The 21094-nt window shown below is 44.9% G+C and overlaps 1 protein-coding gene across 1 annotated transcript in view; it reads right to left on the bottom strand.

Moving 5' to 3' along the window:
• ITGBL1 (integrin subunit beta like 1) overlaps nt 1-21094 on the bottom strand; it is a 254672-nt gene that overhangs the window by 229052 nt on the left and 4526 nt on the right. The gene's annotated exons all lie outside the window — the stretch shown is intronic.

Here is a 21094-nt window from a genome sequence, read left to right as displayed (position 1 = left end):
GCCTTATTGTACAGTGCCATGGCCTGGCCCCACATTATGCTAGGTTTGTCAACTTTCTATTTGCAGAAAACCCAACAACCTTGCCCCGCCCACTGGCCCACTCCTTCCCTGAGGCCATGCTCCCTGGCCCACCCCTTCCCTAAGGCCACGCCCTTGCCCCATTCCTTCTCCGAGGCCCCGCCCCCAACTCATTCCATCCCCCCTCCCTCCGTCACTTGCTCTCCCCCACCCTCGCTCACTCACTCATTTTCACCAAGCTGGGGCAGGGGGTTGGGGTGTGGGAGGGGGTGAGGAGTGCGGGCTCCAGATGGTGCTTACCTCAGGCAGCTCCCAGGAAGCTGCCAGCATCTCCCTCTGGCTCCTAGGCACAGGCGGGGCCAGGTGGCTCAGCGCACTGCCCCTGTCTGCAGGTGCCGCCCCTGCAGCTCCTACTGACCGCGATTTCTGGCCAATAGGAACTGCAGAGCCAGCGATTGGGGCAGGGGCCGCCCCTGCGCCTAGGAGTCAGAGGGAAATCCCGGCAGCTTCCCGGGAGCCACACAGAGCCGGGTAGGGAGCTTGCCTGCCCTGCTGTGGGTAGCCAACTGGACTTTTAATGGCCCGGTCAGCTGTGCTGACTGGAGCCGCCAAGGTCCCTTTTTGACTGGGCGTAAAACAGTAATAGATTTTGTGTGGTAGAAACTATTTATACATGTAGAGTATTTTGTTTGGTTTGGGTTTTGGTATTAACTTAAAAATCACAGAGCAATGTCTATTCTCTTATATGATGAGTCAAGCAGCTGATAGGTGCACAACTGGAAAAGGTTAAAACCAAGTAAATTTTTTTGTTTGTTCATATAATCACCACTGGCATAATGCTTTAAAACTTAGTGGATATATATCCCTTCTGGCAACAGACCAATGTCACTCACTGTCCATTTCTACAAGCTAGTGCCTTCAGCCACTACAGAGCTATTAGTACCCATCTTAGTCTTCTCAAATATCCAGTTTGCATTGTGCAAATGAAACAAGCAGGCAGTTTAAACCCCCAGCTGGAGCCTTATATCTCCTGCACCCAACCCTCTGCTCCAGCCCTGAGTCCCTAATCCCTGGCCCCACCCTCTAGCCCACACCCCAGCCGGAGCCCTCACCCCCTGCACCCCAACCCTCTCCCCAGCCCTCATCCCTGGCCCCACCCCAGAGCCTGCACCCCCAGCCAGAGCCCTCACCCCCCCACCCAAACCCCCTTCCCTAGCCCAAAGCCCCTCCTGCACTCTAAACCCTTCATCCCTAGCCCCACCCCGGAGCCTGTACCCCCAGCTGGAGCCTTCAGCACCTCCTGTACCCCAACCTCATGAGCCAGCCCAGTGAAAATGAGCGAGTGAGTGGGGGCAATGGAGGGAGCAAGGGGTGGGGCCTCAGAGGGGGCAGGGCCTCTGAGGTGGGTGGGGCCCCAGAGGTGGGGTGGGGGTAGGGCAAGGGTGTTCGGTTTTGTGTGAGTAGAAACTTGGCAATCCTAGGTGAGCTGCTGGAGCCATGTGCTAGGTCCATAGGGTGGGTTGTGCAGAACCTGACCCATCTCCCTTTCTCTCTACACTACATCATCAGAATTGTGGTAATCCCATAAGCCCTGGGCCACATGCAGGGTCAGGGACTGGAGGGACCCCAGATCAGCTCTCTTCCTCCCGCCACAGCTACTCTGTTAGCTCTGTGGCATTCCCAGTACTGAGTCTGCTGTTGCTGCTTTGGCAGCAGTATGAGCCCAGCCTTAGAATGTTTGCGGTCATTTATTTAGTTCCCTTCAAATCCACATACCGTAATAGTGTAATCAGAGTTTCTAGTGCTGGTTATTTCTCTCATACACTGGCCCAGATACACCTCAGAAAGTTCTGATTGCCTCTGCTGATGTCACTGACAGGAGCAAAGCCCTTTGATACGCCTCACTGCTACTTCAGATGGCCAAGCAGCAGACAGAAAATAAGCAGTTTTAGGAGCTTTCTGGACATTAGTGGTGATTCAAGAAGGGAGAGAGGCACTGGGAAATAAATACAGCTAAGCTGCAGGTCTGTTAAAGCTGTGTTCTTCTTAGGAGAACTCAAATTCTGAAGGAGCTGTGGCCAATTCACCTCCCACCTGCAGCCTAGTACATACACCCTGCTGCAAATGAGGCTTCTGAACAAAGTCATTCTGGAAGGAACTACTGTTTATAAGAAATACAATTCTTTCTTCCTATAATACAAAAGGTTAGTACCTGACTGTGAGGGTGCAGCCATATGCCTCTGGTGTCCAGTAGTGTCCGTGCCTCAGTTGTCCGTGCCTCAGTTTAACTTCCAACAACAATGTACTGCAAGTGATTAGATTGCTCTGGTACTTTGGACCCTCTAGTAAAAGTCAAAAAAAGTCTTCTCCTTATGGGCACAAACAAAAGTCCTAAATGAAACAAACAATTTCTTTATCCCTCCCCTAGGTTTGATAATCCTGCCATATCCCCCAGTATGCAGCAGAGGTTCAATCAGGCAAAATAACTGTAGTGCAGTGGCACCCAATCCCTGCTTCTGCACTGGACTCCAGGCGCAGGCCCGATGCAGAGGAACACTCATCTGTTCTGGTCTCAATGCTGTGACCTTTCCCCTAGTTCCTCTCATGCTTGGGAGTCCACTGGCAACCAGCTCCACCCTCATACTAAGAACAGGGAGCTTTTATAACCTGCTTCCCTCAGCAAGCCTTGTTCCTGCCCAAGCAGGTGCTCCTTCTCGATTACAGTGCTCTGAACACTTGGCTTTAAAAGGTCTGCAGCAATTACACCAGTTCAGACATTTCGGGGGGGGGCACAATTCCAGTCCCTGCTCCCTGGCAGGGACCCCGTTCCACTTCCTGCTCATCCTAGCCACCCAGGCAGAGACTCCCGGTCTCCCTCAGTCAGAAAGTGCCCCCCCCTCTTTCCCACATAGTGCATGAGCTGATGATGCTAGGAGTCAGCATGACCCCAACCCTGGCTGTCCTGCGCCGGCTGCCTAGAGTGACCTCGGTTAACGGTTAATCGGTTAAACGATATAATTTTAATCGTTTAACTGGTTAGCTTTTTCAACCAATATTTACATCCCTAACCCAAATCTTTTAGGTCAAAACCAATTCCTTGAATTTTGTCCCTAATCAACTGACAGCCAGTAAGTTCCCAGAGCAACGGTACAGTGTGCTCCTTGTCGGAAATAGTGCTCACTATACGGCCTGTTGTATTTGGCACTAGCTGCAGTTTCCAGATGTGTTCCCATGGAGAATGACACTGCAACAATTCAAAGGCAGGGTGACAACGACATACATAACTGTGGCAAAGGCTGTGTCTATTTGCTTCCTCCACCTTATTCCTCCCCACCTTACAAACATACCTTAGCCCATTTTGTACTGAATCTCAGCTAGTTATTCCCATACACCCCACAGTCTCTATTATATGCCAAGTAAGTCATTTCACTGACACAGCAGTTAAAGATATAGAATATAAATTGGGTGTCGTGGGCATGCTGAAGACATTGCAACTCATACTAACCCTCCCCACAGCATTGCATACACATAGAACAAAAGGGGAGATGAGATAGTATAATATATCCTTCACTTACTAAGTGTTGCTTGGTGAGAGTTAGTACTTGTATCACAACATTGTTTTCTCATATCGAGAGCCCAATCCTGTAGCTATGGCACAGCTCAAACTCCCACGGAATTCACTGAGAGTTTTGGATATGCAAACGCTGCAGTGTCAGGTCCAAAATTTTATAGCAGAGACAGCTGTATATGTAACATATACTTCTCAGGACCACATTTTTAAAGGAGGTGTCTTGAGGTCCGTCTGCAATTACTGTGATTATGCATGCATTAATGCCCATTTAGATACCTAGTTAGCCATTTGCACCTGAGTAGCAGATGTCCACATTCGATCAGTGATTTTATCAACAACCAGCAAAAAATGGTGTCCCCATTTTTTCATGAAAGCACCAAGCCTCCTCCTTTGAGCATGCTATCCTTAAACCTATGCATGGGGCCTGACCCATGAAACTCACACTAACATTTATGGGTGCTGCTTGGCTTGTATACAAGCCAACAATGTGTTCTAATTGAATATACAGGTGATGCAATGCTATATTGTGCTTTTCTCCCTCATATCCATTTCCGTGATACAGTGGTACATAGATACTAAGGTCAGAAGGGACCATTATGATCATCTAGTCCGACCTCCTGCACAATGCAGGCCACAGAATCTCACCCACCCACTCCTGCAAAAAACCTCTCACCTATGTCTGAGCTACTGAAGTCCTAAAATCATGGTTTAAAGACTTCAAGGAGCAGAGAATCCTCCAGCAAGTGACCCATGCCCCATGTTACAGAGGAAGGCGAAAAACCCCCAGGGCCTCTTCCAATGTGTCCTGGAGGAAAATTCCTTCCCGACCCCAAATATGGCAATCAGCTAAACCCTGAGCATATGGGCAAGATTCACCAGCCAGATACCCAGGAAAGAATTCTCTGTAATAACTCAGATCCCACCCCATCTAACATCCCATCACAGGCTATTGGGCCTATTTACCATGAATATTTAAAGATCAATTAATTACCAAAACCATGTTATCCCATCATACCCTCTCCTCCATAAATTTATTGAGTTTAATCTTACAGTATATTCTCCTTTCAATACATGTGCATGGCTTCCATTTGAGGATATTTGTGTGCATTCAGGAATAATGTGGATTATAACAATGCTATCTAGACAAGTTGATATTGTGGACTTTGTTGTCAGCATATGGGCAACTACCAGTTTGGGAGGACAAATATAGTGGCATGGGAGCACCAATTAATGTTGCATCACAACATCTGTTTAAAGATTGTCCATTCTAAGCCCTCTAAAATCGACATGCTTAGTTGGATTTCTTTGAAATTTGGTGTAACTCAGAAAGGTGCGGGGTAACATTAATAGTTGGAGTGATTTGAGCCAGGGGTTCTGGAGATATAAGCCCCTAAAAATTGCCATTTTTAAAATAATTCTGTGTTTGGGGCTTTTTTTGTCCAGAGCTAGAAATCAAACTATTGCTGTCAAGTTTTATCCAAGGTAGTGCATGACACCCACTAAATCTTTGGGGGATCCAAAGCAAGAACAGTATTTAAGAAAATGTACATTTTTTATAATGAACTTGCACCGATACAGGAAAATGGCTAGAAGGTTTCCATTCCTGCCATTTTATATGCTTTAAACTTGACTTTTGTAAGTGCTTTAAAATCTGAAGTTACTTAAGGCTTGTCTACACTTAAAATGCTGCATCAGTGCAGCTGCACTGCTGTAGCGCTTCATTGGAGATGCTCCCTATGCCAATGAGAGGACTTCTCCCATCAATGTAGGAAATCCACTTCAATGAGAGGCCATAGCTCGGTCGAAGGGAGAAGCCCTCCTGTCTACACTGGGGGTTAGGTCAGTATACTGCATCACTCCGGGCTATGGATTTTCCACACCATCTCAGCAACATAGTTATATCGACATAAGTCACTAGTGTAGATCAAGCCTCAGATTGCTTTGAGTGCCTCATTCGGGTGTGGGGTAGCTGTAGAAGATGGGGTCATTTAACCAAGGGGTTCTTGAGATGCAGGCCCCACCAAAAAGGGTTTCCTTCTGCTGCCTTCTGCTGACAAGCTGAGAGGGGTACAGACGACTGGCTGAATCACAGACCTCTTGGCTGCTGTGAACTCACCCTTCCATTAATGTAACTAAGGATAAATTAATTTCAAGCCCCACCTAAGGCAAAAGGAGTTTTGAATTGAGTGTCTGGAGGTTGCTACAATTTGCATATCATGGGCAGCAATTTTATTGAAGGGTGAAAATAAGATATGTGAATGCTTCTTGGGAGGGGAGAGGTATTAGGAGGTGCAGGGAATAGAGAGGGGGTTGAGGCTGAAGTGAGGAATGGGGGGTTATAGGGATGTATGGTAGGGGAGCTGAGAGAGGTTAGAGGCTCAGATGAGGGATCCATATCACCCCCCAGTTCTGCCAGTGCACCCTAACCACCCTGTATGTGGGGGAGGAGAGGGGTGATTGGCTTGGTATGCTAACTGTGGCTGTGGGACATGATAGACAACTACCTAAATGACTACTAACTCCTATCAACAACATATATTTTGCTGTTTTAAAAAACTAGGAAATTCTATGGCAAAAAACTGCATTAATGCAGAGTTAAGGTTGTTGGTGTTATATCGTCCCCTTGCAGAATGCTGAGTCAAGCAAAACTCAAACTTCTGAAAACCAGGAAATGCAGAGTTAAGGTTCCCCATGCATCCTTAACTTGACCTCTTCAGCAATGCCCCAGTATACCCCAATAATACACATACTTTTATTCTGCCACCCCACCATTTTTGAAATGTACAAGGTCTTTGCCTCCTTTTACAACTCATCCTCTCTCACCAACTGGATTCCGTCAAACACTATTAAAGGACAAAAATGTGAGCGGGGGAAAAAGTTGCCCATTTTGGAGCAGTGCCTCAATATGGACATACTCACACTGGCCCTTGGCACTATAAAATTCAGGAGGTTCCGGATGCTGGTGTACACTCACTCGCTTAGGCCATATCTATATAACAAACTTTGGCCAATGTAAGTCACACTGGTGTAAAGCTGCCACAGTTAATATATTGCTCATATGTTTGCATACTTGGCTGCTTCTGTCAGTGCCATGTGTACTCACCAGGATTGCTTATATCAATGCAGTGTGTTGAACCATGGGTAGGTATCTCAATGTGCCGTTTGCTACTGCCCAGCACACAGGGCCATCCCTAGGGGGGTGTGGGGCCTGGGACAACCCCCCACCTCTGGCCCAGACCCCACTCCCACTCCACCCTTTCCCCCAAGCCCCCACACCGCCTCTTCCCACCCCCGCCCCTCCTCTTCCTGCCCGGTCCACCCCTCCCTGCCACCATTCCACCCCTTCTCCCAAGTCCCCACTCTACCTCTTTCCGGCTTCCGCCCCCTCCCCCGAGCAATTCTGGGAGCCAGCAGGGCAGAGGGAGCCAGGCCCCCCGCTAACCCACCAGGCTGCCCTGAATCCCACGTTCTGAAGTGCAGGACCCCTCAAAGCATGGGGCCCAGGGCAGTTGCCCTGGTCCATCCTATGGATGGGATGGCTCTGCCAGCACACTGTCTTTTGGGGAAAATTTGCAGTGCATGATGGGAAGAAAGATGTCATTCAGGAGTGACAAGGAGCAAGGGTTCAATTTCCCATCATGCAACTTTCTCAATCCCATAATGCCATCCATATCCCATAATTTTCACACTTTTTTTGTATGGAGCCTGCAGAGCTCTACACTATTGTCATAAATGTTGCAAACACAGGCATTTGCAGAGTCACAGGAAGTACTGCAACAATGGGGAACGGGGATTTCTTGAAGGACAATTTTCTGAGGGACACAGAGAAAAACAATTCAAGAGTTGTTGGTGGCATTCATGGAGCAGCTGCAGATGATGGAGTGCTGCTTCTGGGCCCGAGAAATGAGCACTGACCGGTGGGATCACATTTTAATGCCAGTTTGGGGCAATAAGCAATGGCTGCAGAACTTTTGGACACAAAAGGCCACATTCCTGATTCTTTGTGCCAAGCTCACTTCAGCCTTCCAGTGCATGTGTACTAGAATGAAAGCTGCACCAACAATTGAGAAACATGTGGCAATTGCTCTGAGGAAACTTGCAGTGCTGGATTGCTACTAGTCAATGGGCAATCATTTTGCACTTGGAAAATCCACAGTGGAGGACATTGTCATGCAAGTGTCTAGGGCCATTAATCATTTAATCTATACAGGACTGTGACTCTCAGCAATGTGAAGGACATTGATGGATGTACAGCAATGGAGTTCCTGAACTGTGGTGGGGCAATAGACAGCATATACACCTTTATTTTGGCACCATCCCACTTTGCCACAGAGTACATCAATAAAAAGGGCTATTTTTCTATGCTTATGCAAGTGTTGGTGAATCACTGGGGACCCTTCACCATTATCAGTGTGAGCTGATCAAGGAAGATGGATGATGTGAACATCTTTAAGAACACAAGATTGTTCACAAAGCTGCAAGCAGGGACATTCTTTGCTGACCAGTGGATTACCATTGGCAATGTTGAAATTCCAGTAGTGATTCTGGGGACCCAACCTAATCCTTGATCCCCTGGCTTATGAAGCTATAGAACGGCCACCCTGACAGCCCCAAGGAAAAATTCAACTACCAGCTCAGCAGGTGCAGAATAATAGATGATTGTGCTTCTGCTGGACTGAAGGGATGTTTACTCACAAGATGATCTCAGTGTGAAAAATATCCAAGTGGTTATAACTGCCTGTTGTGTTCTGCGTAATATCAGGAGGCAAAGAGGGGGAAGTTGCTGCCAGAGAGCGGAGGTGGAGCAGCTCTCTAGCAAGTTTAAGCAGCCAAACACAAGGGCCTTTAGAAGAGCTCAGGACAGAGCTATGTGGCTTAAGGAGGTCTTGAAAGACCACTTTAATAATCAGCCACGGTAACATGGTGTGTTGGATTGTGCTGTACCTGGGCCTGAAGTTTTGGGGGCTATTAGGAATTGTGTTGTGCTTGGAGTACATTTATGAATATCACACTGTCTTTTAATGCACCTATGAATAAGGCTAAGATTTAGTCATGGGTATTTTTAGTAAAAGTCATGGACAAAAATCCATGGATCATGACTTCTCCATAACTTTTACTATAAATACCCCTGACTAAAACTTAGCAGCTCCTGGGGCGCCACTTCTCTGGGGGACCCCTAGGGCCAACCGCTGGCCCCTGCTCTTGTGGCAGGGACTGACTACCGCCCGCTGCTCCGAGGCCCCCCGGGCCCACTGCAGCTGCAGAAGTCATGGAGCCACAGAATCAGTGACTTCTGTGACAGACTCACAGCCTTACCTATGAATTATGCATCGACAACCTTAACTCTGCATTTCCTGGTTTTCAGACGTTTTGAGTTTTGCTCAACTCACTGTTCTTGCAAGGGGACAACATACCACCCAGCAAACTTAACTCTGCATTAAAAGGGTTTTTTGCCATTTAATATATATTTGTATAGATACATAACTACACATATCGTAACAAATTAAACTAGATTTATTTTTATATTTATAATCAAGTCCATTGTCTATCTCTTATCATTCATTAGTTTGTTTAGTTTAATTTCCACTATTCCTAAATCATAGAACCTTAGAATATCAGGGTTGGAAGGGACCTCAAGAGCTCATCTAGTCCAACCCCCTGCTCAAACCAGGACCAATCCCCAACTAAATCATCCCAGCCAGGGCTTTGTCAAGCCTGACTGTAAAAACTTCAAAGGAAGGAGATTCCACCACCTCTCTGGGTAACCCATTCCAGTGCTTCACCACCCTCCTAGTGAAAAAGTTTTTCCTAATATCCAGCCTAAACCTCCCCCACTGCAACTTGAGACCATTACTCCTCATTCTGTCATCTGCTACCACTGAGAACAGTCTAGAGCCATCCTCTTTGGAACCCCCTTTCAGGTAGTTGAAAGCACCTATCAAATCCCCCCTCATTCTTCTCTTCTGCAGACTAAACAATCCCAGTTCCCTCAGCCTCTCCTTATAAGTCATGTGCTCCAGTCCCCTAATCATTTTTGTTGCCCTCCGCTGGACGCTTTCCAATTTTTTCACATCCTTCTTGTAGCGTGGGGCCCAAAACTGGACACATACTCCAGATGAGGCCTCTCCAATGTCGAATAGAGGGGAACGATCACGTCCCTCGATCTGCTGGCAATGCCCCTACTTCCCAAAATGCCATTGGCCTTCTTGGCAACAAGGGCACACTGTTGACTCATATCCAGCTTCTCGTCCACTGTAACCCCTAGGTCCTTATCTGCAGAACTGCTGCCTAGCCATTCGGTCCCTAGTCTGTAGTGGTGCATTGGATTCTTCTGTCCTAAGTGCAGGACTCTGCACTTGTCCTTGTTGAACCTCATCAGATTTCTTTTGGCCCAATCCTCTAATTTGTCTAGGTCTTTCTGTATCCTATCCCTACCCTCCAGTGTATCTACCTGGGGGAGGGATAACTCAGTGGTTTGAGCATTGGCCTGCTAAACTCAGGTTGTGAGTTCAATCCTTGAGGGGGCCATTTAGGGATCTGGGGCAAAAATTGGGGATTGGTCCTGCTTTGAGCAGGGGGTTGGACTAGATGACCTCCTGAGGTCCCTTCCAAACCTGATATTCTATGATACCTCTCCTCCCAGTTTAGTGTCTTCTGCAAACTTGCTGACGGTGCAATCCACGTCATCCTCCAGATCATTAATGAAGATATTGAACAAAACCAGCCCCAGGACCAACCCTTGGGGCACTCCGCTTGATACCGGCTGCCAACTAGACATGGAGCCGTTGATCACTACCCATTGGGCCTGATGATTGAGCTAGCTTTCTATTCACCTTATAGTCCATTCATCCAGCCCATACTTCTTTAACTTGCTGGCAAGAATACTGTGGGAGACCGTGTCAAAAGCTTTGCTAAAGGTCAAGGAATACCACGTCCACTGCTTTCCCCTCATCCACAGAGCCAGTTATCTCGTCATAGAAGGCAATTAGATTAGTCAGGCATGACTTGCCCTTGGTGAATCCATGCTGACTGTTCCTGATCACTTTCCTCTCCTCTAAGTGCTCCTCTAAATCCTTAAGTTCTGAATATAAGTACATGGATTTTTGTTCTTCTTGTAAACTGCTCACAATCAGGAGTTCTCATGTCATATTCATAAAGTTTATCATTTTGATTCGTGCATGTGGCTATACCAATACTTGCAGATGTTAAAGTCTATTATAAGCAACATAATTTAAGTTGCTAAATCATCCTCAAAAAAGGTATTGAATTTACTCACTCTAGTCACAATGACTACAACTATAGAGAAAGAGACAAATCTACTGCTGGCATAAATGAGCACAATGCAACTACTAGATTCATAGATTCCAAGGCCAGAAGGTATCATTGTGATGATCTAGTCTGAACTCCCACATCACACAAGCCATAGAATGTCCCCAAAATTATTCCTAAAGCTTATATTTAAAAAAAAAAAATCCAATTGTGATTTAAATATTGTCAGTGATGGTGACTCCATTACAACCTTTGGTAAATTTTAATTACTCTCCCATTAAACATTTACACCTTATTTCCAGTCTGAATTTGTCTAGCTTCAACTTCCAGCCATTGATCATGTTATACCTTTCTCTGCTAGATTGAAGAGCCCATTATTAAATATTTGTTCCCTATGTAAGTACTTATACACTGTAATCAAATCACCCCTTAATTTCCTCTTTGTTAAGCTAAATAGATTGAACTCATTGAGTCTATCACTCTAAAACATGTTTTCTAATCCTTTAATCATTCTCGTGGCTCTTCTCTGAATGCACTCTATTTATCAACATCCTTCTTGAACTGTGGACTCCAGAACTGAACACAGTATTCCAGCAGCAGTTACAACAGTGCCAAATACAGAGGTAAAATAATCTGTCCAGTCCTACTAGAGATGCCCCCGTTTATGCACCCCAGGATCAGATTAGCTCTTTTGGCCACAGCATTACACTGGAAGCACCGATCCAGTTGTTATCCACTACAATCACCAAATCTTTTTCAGACTCAGTGCTACCCAGGAGAGAATCCTTGTCCTGTATGTATGGCCTATATTTTTTGTTCCTAGATGTATGCATTTATATTTAGCAGTATTAAAAAACACATATTGTTTGCTTGAACCAGTTTACCAAGCAATCCAGATCACTCTGTATCAGTGATTTGCCCTCTTCATTACTTACCACTCCCCCACTTTGTGTGTCATGTGTAAACTTTATCAGTGATGATTTTATGTTTTCTTCCAGGTCGCTTATGAAAACATTAAATAGAACAGGGCCAAGAACCAATCCCTGTGGGATCCCGTTGGAAACAGACCTTCTCAGTAATGATTCCCCATTTACAATTACATTTTGAGACCTATCAGTTAGCCAGTTTTTAATCCATTTAATGTGTTAAATTTTATATCATACTAGTTTTTTAACAAAAATATCATGTGGTGCCTAGTGAAACTCCTTCGCGATGTTTAAGTATATCATATCAACACTATTACCTTTATCAGCCAAACTTGTAATCTTATTAAAAAATCAAGTTAATTTTACATGATCTATTTTGCATTAACCCAGGTTGATTTTCTTTAAACACCTTACCCTCCTTTAATTCTTTATTAATCAAGTCCCATATCAGCTGTTCCATTATTTTACCCCAGATCAATGTCAGGCTGACAGGGCTATAATTACCCAGGGCATCCCATTTACCCTTTTAAAAATTAGCATAATATTAGCTTCCCCAGTGCTCCAAGACTTATTGAAAAGCAACATTAATGGTTGAGTGAGCTCCTCAGCCAGATCTTTTAAAACTCTTGAATGCAAGTTATCTGCACCTGTCTATTTTAACTCCATTGATTTTCAGTGAAGCAGCAACTGCTCATGCCAGTGGCTAATTTGGCTTAACACTTCAGAGGTACCATTTCAGATTTTGGTAGGGGAGCGCAACTTTCACTGTGATTCCGTGGGCTATTTAGGTACCTGAAAACTCTAGGTTTTTTGCAGATAGTAACTTAGAAATTAGCTGACGGGAGCACTGTATCTAATTCCTATATAAAGAAAGAAAACTATATATACAGACACCAATTAAAGCCAGGAGATAATACAGCAAGATATTCCCAATCCTGAGCCTTGAGGTGGAGTCAGAACTGTTTGGCTGTGTCCTGCCATTAAACTATTAAGACCCTTGTTCAGCTCAGTTGGTGGAGGGGAGGAGCCTGTGCTTTGGGAATGGAAGGAGTCCATTTCAATCCCCATAGCCAAGATAAAATCCTATATGAGGCAGGGATGCTGCAGTCACTGAGGGGCCTGTTGCTCTCGGGGGAGAATTCTGGATTTGGGAATGACAGGTCCCCAGATCCCATATCAGACAAGCCCAAGCAAAGACTGTGGAAGGTACGGGGTGAAAGCATTTGGTGCACAGAGACTTTTTACGCTGATGTCAGAAGTAACATCTGAACAGCTGGTTCTGAGGGCAAGCTATGTCTATCTAGGCAAGTGTGTAATGAACAGGCTGGTGTGTATTTGCACCATGTACCTCTTGTGGTTTCCCTGGCGGTCATGGGCCCTACACTGCTAACAGGTAGCAGAGATTCTCTGTTAGCTCAGGCATCAGGTTCCTGTGCTTTGGTGCAGGCTACAGGCACCCACCGTAGCTGTGAAGCTCTCCAAGGCTGTTGTGTGCAGCACAGTGACACATGGCGGTTCCCACAGGCTGTGGAGCTGTCACAACAGAGCAGTACCTCCCTGCGTTACTCCTGCACCATCCCAGGGCCCAATGAGCTGTTCAATGCCGTGAAAGGGTTGTTAGAGAATAGAACAGGGTCAAATAAAAGCTGGCCACTGTAATCTGAAATCAGAAATCCATTTGAGAGTGACAGGGCCATCATTTCACCAGACCCCTCAGCTGGAATTCCAGCCTGGGACTCCCCAGTTCCATGGAGCTGAGCACAATGAGTGCCAGATCCATATAGCACCTAGCACATTTGGCCCAACTTGTGCACCCCTTACCATCCTAGCAGCTGTGCTGATGCTCATGTTTCCCTTCTCCCCTAACTGCTGCACGCCCCTCCTGCATCCTTGCACTCCCCCAACCCGTCCTGTGCCCCTTCTCCCCGAAGCCCTGCATTCCCTCATGGCCCTAGCCCCCTGCACCTCCTCCTTGTGCCCCCTCCCCACAGGCACTCAGAGCAGCCGGCATCCAACCTCCAGCACCTGCAGCACTGTGATCAGCTCTCCCTCTGCAAAGCACAGCCCCTGCTGGTGCCACTCCCTCGCGAATGGGTACAGGGTCTGACAGCACGAGCCTGACATGCTGTGCCATGGAGCTAGCCCATAGGGGCGTCATTTAAGGAGGGTGGGGGTGTGTGTGTTACACCTACCAAAATCTGCTCTGCTGTGGTATGAAACTCAGGGGGCCAGGTGCCCCCCTGCCCTCCTTAAATGGCACCCCTGCAGCACTCATGATAATTTCATTTACACCTACTGAACAGCACTCCAGTATAGAAAAAAATAAGTTATTACATTCATTTTTCTGTTTACACATGACTAAATTTGGTTCTTATTTATACTGATGTAAATTCAGACAATAGATTTTAAGTAATGGTAGCGTAATATTCCATGTGATAAGAAATTTTGCTGCCTCATGATTCACTGGACACAACTTCTGTGATCTATTTTATTGCATTATCTACAGTGTTTCCACTGTAGTTGGCCATAAGAATTCATGCTTATTTAAACTTTGTGATCTTCATTAATCACAGACATACATATTAACTAAATGTCTTCACTCATTATGAACAAAATCTCATTCAATTTGAGATTCCTGTGTGCTACAATACTACTGAAAAAACAGGAATCTAATCGATCCTCTGCAGAAATTAAGGCTATGCCATTTGGTCTTTTCATATAACACAGATTTAATGTGTTCTTGTAAGAAAGCACTGAGCTCATATGATACATGAAGCCAAAACTGTTGCCATTTATTTGCATGTATCACCATAACTACAAACGTTTTGCCTAATATATCTCGACAGCAGGTACTGTACATGTGACAGTGGCTTGTGCTAACCAGAAACTTCCTTTCAGTATAGAAAAGTTGGATTCTATTACATAGATTAGTAAAAAGACTGACCACAAAGAGAGAGGTGACTATGATGTGAACAGTTAACTACAAGTGGATAGTAGCGGAAGAATCTAGATGAGGCTCTGAAGCGGCAATAAGAAGGTCAGTGCCACTTTAGATCTGTATATGTGTCTTCCTAGTTCCATGAATCCTTTTGTGTTTAACTGCAATACAGGATGCAAGATATGTAGGAAGAGATTTTGCTTTAGCTGTTTCGAAATGCCTTGCAGCACCTTGCAGAAAAACCTTGGAAGGGGGTTAAAAATGCTATAAAATTCACTTCCCCCAAATTGAAATAATTAGAGTGGTAACAGTATCAGGACCCTTTGGGCTGCATAAAATAGTAATTAGTTTTAAGATAAAGGCTTTAATTAAGTAGAAATTAATGATAGTTTAAATTTAGAAAATCCAACATGGCCAATCAAAATGGTGGATATAGGTAGAGGATAGTGGGAGATTTCATTTCTGAGAGACACAGTGTGACCTAGTAGGAAATTCAATTTCCTGTGAGATAGTAGGAACTTCCACTTCCTGTGGGGAATGACTCAGCAAAACACCCTACCATCCAAGATGGCCTCAGGGGCAGAGCTTAAAGATGATATCATAAAAGGATGATAGGTCACATGTAGGTACATGTGACTAGGAGGGGCTTAAAGCTAACCTCACAAGGGAAGGGCTCGGGGAGGAGCTAGAAAGTTGAAAGCTGATTGGCTGAAAGGATCAAACCTCGAGAGTGCACACAGCATATAAGGGCAGCCCCCATTAGGCTGAACTTGTAGTGGGTTTGGGGTTCCTAAGAAGAACAGAGCTGCAAGACACCTGAGAAGAAGAATCAAACATCTTTAAACAGCTGCCTAAGAAGCATCTACCAAGCAGCAGCAGCAGAACCCTGAGGTTGCCCTGGTAATGGCTATCATAGCAACCCAGCCAATGGAGAAGACGGCAGCCTTTGGACAGCACAGGCTTCCATCTCTGTCACCAGAGGGCAGCTTTCTCCTTAGCAGCAGTCATTGCTCTCAAACACCAAACAAGCAGCAGTAAACCTTGACAGAACAGAAGGACCATACCAACGATACAGAGGGATTTAAGAATGGTAGAAGTAAGTGTAGTCTTTGATTTACTATTGAGGAATGTATGGGTTTTGCTTGTAAATAAAGCCAGATGCCAGTGGTTTGAATGAGATCTCCCCTACCCATTTTGTGACTGCCCGAGCTCTGCCCTCACAGGATGTTAGTGTAAATATTAATGTGGGTAATTGATGTTAGGTATTAACGTATTAAGTATTAAATGTTAAGTATTAATGTTAAGTAATTGTTTTAAATTGTGAATGTGCTCATATGTGTATATAGAAGCCTCACTTATTACATCGTATTGTAATCAATTGTATCACTAGAACTAAAAGCCTTTGTATATGCGGGATCTCTATATGCATGTTACATTGAAACTATTGTATTTTTTATATGTGATAAGTTATTCTATGTAGTCTGTGCCTTTTATTTTGCTGTGCTGTTTTGCTGCATGTAGTTCTATTGTATTTTCTTATGTTTCATGCATTCTTTCTTCCTTTACTAAATCTCCTGTAACTTTTTATCTCTTTTAAATAAATATTATTTCTGTTTTTGAAGAATTTCTGCGTGTGTGTCTATCCTTGATCGGAAGGCTGTATCCGTGTCCTTTCAGGAGTTAGCAAGACTAGCTTGCTTTGCAGAGCCCTCTGCAGGTCAGAGACAAGCACCCTGGCGATACTCTGGCATTCCTTTAGGGCGGACCACAACCTTGATTACCCTTTTTTATTAAATTAGACAATTTGATAGGTAATGTAATTGGCACCTAAATCTTAGGGTAACAGTCATAAACACAGTTAGTGTTTTAGCACCACATGGAAATAATCTTAAACTTGTAAAATTCTTGCTAGGAAACAGAGACTCCTTTCAGTATCTATGTTTCCAGTGTAAAATTCCTACTTCCATGAAATCCCTTCCCTTTACACTGAACAGTGGCTTTCCTTTGAAAGGTACACGCACAATTCTTCTACATATTGTAGGTCAGGTCCCCTCACTCATTGGTAGCTGTCAACTGCCATGACAGAAGTTTCTGCCTTTGCTGAGGAGACAGGCAGGCAACTAAGAAGGCCTCTACCTTACATCTCCAAAAATCCTTATTTTCTAGCAGTCAAACCCTTTGCTTTTTAATTCAGCCTTTTGCTATTTAATTCTCTTATCCCATCCCTTCCCACAGCGCAAAGCGCACTCCCTCAGCCAAGGAGCCTCTCAGGTCAGGTGCACAAGACAGAAGACACAGGAACATCACTAATGTTGCAAGTGCAGTTGCAATTTCAATGCTGCAACACAACTCCTACCTCTTCTGCCCCACCTTGGTGTAGCTGGTGTGAGAGGAGCCAACTGAAGAGGCCAGGCTCTCCAAGTAGCCCAGAACAGAGCAGCATCTCTGAAACTGCAGCTGGTCTGCCACACAGTCAAATACAAGACCAATAAAAGAGGCAGGCCTCACTGGCAGCAAGAAGTACAGGGAACAAGAGCAACTATGGCATCACAATACTCTCTCTTAGAAGCACAAAAAGGCCATAAAAGAGAGAATAATGGAACAGAGCCCCTTGCTGCTTCTCGTCTGCACTACATCCCATGCTCAGTTCCTCAGGCAATTCCCTTTTCTGTTTACAATGCCAAGGTGATCATACAGATGTGGAGAGTCCTAGGTAAGCAAATTGGAATCTCCTCTGCCCCTCAGTCTCTCTTTCCCTTAGGAGAGCAGCTTGGATCTGGTTAGGGTCACACCTAACGCTCCTTCCAGCAATAATTTTGTGAAAGAAGCAAAGGAACCCTGAAAAAGACATGCAAAAGGGGTACTAAAATAGTTTATTTCCTCTGTATCTCACCTCAGAGAATTCCTCTGAAAGGGACATTCGGCCCTCCTGGGGACTCAAGGGAAAAAAATCCAACAGGGGTGCAGTAAGCACACAGTTGATTCCAATTCCATCTCCTCCTTGTACATCATTCATGACAGTCCTTTCATCTACTACCCTTCAAGGACCTGCTAACACAATGTCCACTCAAGTGAGGAAATTGAACACCTAAACTTCACAGCATGGATGCTGAACAAAGCCAGTTGAGAAGAACTGGCTATTTTTTCAGTCTTCTCATATTTAGGAAACAACTCATATCCAAAACATTTCATTTACATGGAGTCATTTCATAGGCTGGGCACAAACAGAAGCACTAACCACAAGGCAATCTACACCTTTTCCATTCTGCAGTTCCTTTAGGGCAGCCTGTCTATGGCCTTTATTGACGGCATCCTGGAGGCACATGTGGTAATTCAATCATCTGCTCTCAGATAGGAGAGGACTGTTGTCAGTTCACCCTCATATAGCCAGATTTCTCAAAGTAGCTGAGAAAAAACAAACTTCCCAAAAGTATTCAAGTGTCTAATTTGAAACCTTAGTCTATCACAGGGATTGGCAACCTTTGGCATGCGGCCTGTTAGGGAAATCCGCTGGCAGGCTGGGACGATTTGTTTACCTGCAGAGTCTGCAGCTCCCACTGGCTGCGGTTCACCGTTCCAGGCCAATGGAGGCTGCAGGAAGCGGCGTGGGCCAAGGGATGTGGTGGCCGCCACTTCCCACAGCCCCCATTGGCCTGGAACGGTGAACCGCAGCCAGTGGGAGCTGCGATCGGCCGAACCTGCGGACGCTGCAGGTAAACAAGCCATCCCGGCCTGCCAGCAGATTTCCCTGATGGGCCACATGCCAAAGGTTGCCGATCCCTGGTCTATCACTTCAAGATTCATATTCCATCCCTTTGAAGCACCAAGGAGTTCAGTGCACCTCCTCTTTCTATTATGGTACTTTTTAAAAATCCATCACTTCCTCAAAGAGAGCTTCCTCAAAGCTGTGGCAGTCAATCTTCAATCATTTTTAAAAACAAAATTATCCTCCGAATGAGATCCTGAGAAACAAATGAGTGTCTGTCAGAATCACAACACTGTGTTTCCATCATTTGGCCCAAATGCAGAAACTATGACATATCCAGAGAGACCTTAACTTTTATAGGAAGAGGACAGAACAGACGAAGTACACTTGAGAGTATTTATCATCTTTGGTTCAAGGTTGGTATAGATCTATTTGAATTAAGCCGGAAAGAGTACCCCTATTAGTATGCATTAGTTTCTGGTTATTGGTTTTGATTCATACTATGTTTCATTTACATTTGATTATTTTTAAAGAAGATGTAACAGTAGCTTTTGGAGTGAGTATATACTGACACCTGCCAAGTGACAGGGCTATACACTTATACAACCTTGCCCCATGTCATGTGACTTGGACTGGAAGTAAAGACCATGTGTGCATCACATCTTTATTAAAACCCACACAAAAAGTTAACTGGATAAAAATGCAGTGTAGCCGAGTGGACTGAGAACATTACTGGAAACCCAGAGATCCAGAATTATAATCAAGGCTCTGCCACTGACTTGCTGTTTGGCATTGAGCAAATCTTTCATGCATGCTTTTCAGAAGTTCTGAGCACCCTAAACTCCAGATGAAGTCAGCGGGAGCTGTAGGTGCTCAGCAGCTCTGAAGATGAGGCCCTTCACCTTTCTTGTCCTATCTATACTGCAATTAAGGCAGAGGGCTGCGATTAAATAGTTTCATATCTCAGTTCTCACAGCTCAGAGTAGAAAAGGCCACTGTCAGGTCTTCTGATGATTAATGAATTAAAGTTTGAACATGTAAAGTGCTACATAAGTGCTAAGTATTATTTTTATTATTAGAAGTATCTCAGTCTCGGTTCTCCCCTTCCAACTAAACCACTAATGAAGCTCTCAGCTACTGATGGTGGCATTAGCAGGTGGGGGGCAAAGGGGAAGCCAACAGTAATAAAACTTTAGAGCAGTTGGATTTGGAATGAAATCTTAAAATATGAGTAGCTTTCACTTTCATTCCAAACGACCACCCCACTTCTACATTTAGTGATGTTGCAATACCAAGCTGCAGCTTTTTAAAAATAAAGATGCATCAGAAGATCTAGATTGGAGAGAACAAACCACGTAATAAATGTACCTGTGCTCCCCTAAATTACTTGCATAACTAATCTTGCACTGCTGAGCAGGGTGCATATTAAGCACATTCTCCATGAAACTTGTGTCTCAGGTGCCAAGTACAAATATTTTTCTTATAACACCACTCTTGATCTTTTCATGTTATTATTGGACTTCTTATTCTTAACTACGCTGTTGCTAAAATAAGTTTTTTTTCCTATAAAATTTGCCAAACCCACTGCTGGAATGCATTTGTATTATCATGTTACTAACAGAATTCCTGTAACATTCCCACTGACCTAATTGTGGGTTTTGGCCTGAAAAGATGACACGTTTATGCAAAGCTGCTTAAGATGTTTAGGCAGAGACACTTGAAATGAATTTCCCTTGTGGCTCCTCTTTCATCAAGGTGCATCACCAGGGTGCATCCCCTTAGGAATATGAGGAGATAACATTCATTCCTTCTCTTCTTTTCTCACATCCTATTCTGCAGCTGCTAAAAAATTCCCCGATCTGATGAAAACAGTTCAGAAACTTAAACTAAGACAGCTGGAAAGATGCAAAAGTGACAAAGTTAGATGCAAACCATTTGAGCATGTTCCTATGATCACGAGCCCACATTATGCGTCAGAAATGTATATGCATGTGTCTCCCATTGAAGTCAATGGAATTAATGTGCATGTATCTAAAAGCAGAATTTGCCTATGCTGCCTTAGTTCATATTTTGTAAAGTCACATGTATACTTAGAGAGACATACAGATGGTTAATAATAAAAGCAGGTGCATTTTTAGGGTACACAGCCATAGTGTAACTCTTATAGTGGTCTTTCCCCAACTACAAAGTTGCTGTTCTGTATCCACTGGAGGGTGAAAGCAAGCAGAACTAACAAGTGAAGCAGTGCTCATAACTAATTTACAGCCCTAGGTAAAGGCAGGGCTGCCCAGGGAGGCAACAAAAGGGGCAGTTTGCCCAGGGCCCCTGTTTGAGAGGGTCCCCAAACCGAATGTGGTTGTGACAGGATCACAGAGCCACTCAGGTGTGGCCTCGCTGCCTCTTGGTCAGGAGGGGCAGCCGGGCCAAACCTAAGTGGTGCTGTGATCCTATGCACCAGGTGGAAACACCAAGAGTGGCAAGCCAGGCTCAGCCCATTAGGACAGGACCCGCTGCTGTAGAGTAAGTGCAGGGTATGCTCACTCTCCAACCACCCTGCCCCTTCCTGTTTCTGTACACTTGGTTTTTTGGTACAGTGAAGGGAGGGCACAGTTTCAGATTTTGCCTCGGGCTGCCAAAAACCTCTGTGCGGCCCTGGGAAAGTTTCC

The sequence above is a fragment of the Chelonia mydas genome, chromosome 1 (assembly GCF_015237465.2).
Source record: "Chelonia mydas isolate rCheMyd1 chromosome 1, rCheMyd1.pri.v2, whole genome shotgun sequence".
Taxonomy (NCBI): domain Eukaryota; kingdom Metazoa; phylum Chordata; order Testudines; family Cheloniidae; genus Chelonia; species Chelonia mydas.
This window is presented reverse-complemented; position numbering and strand designations above follow the sequence as displayed.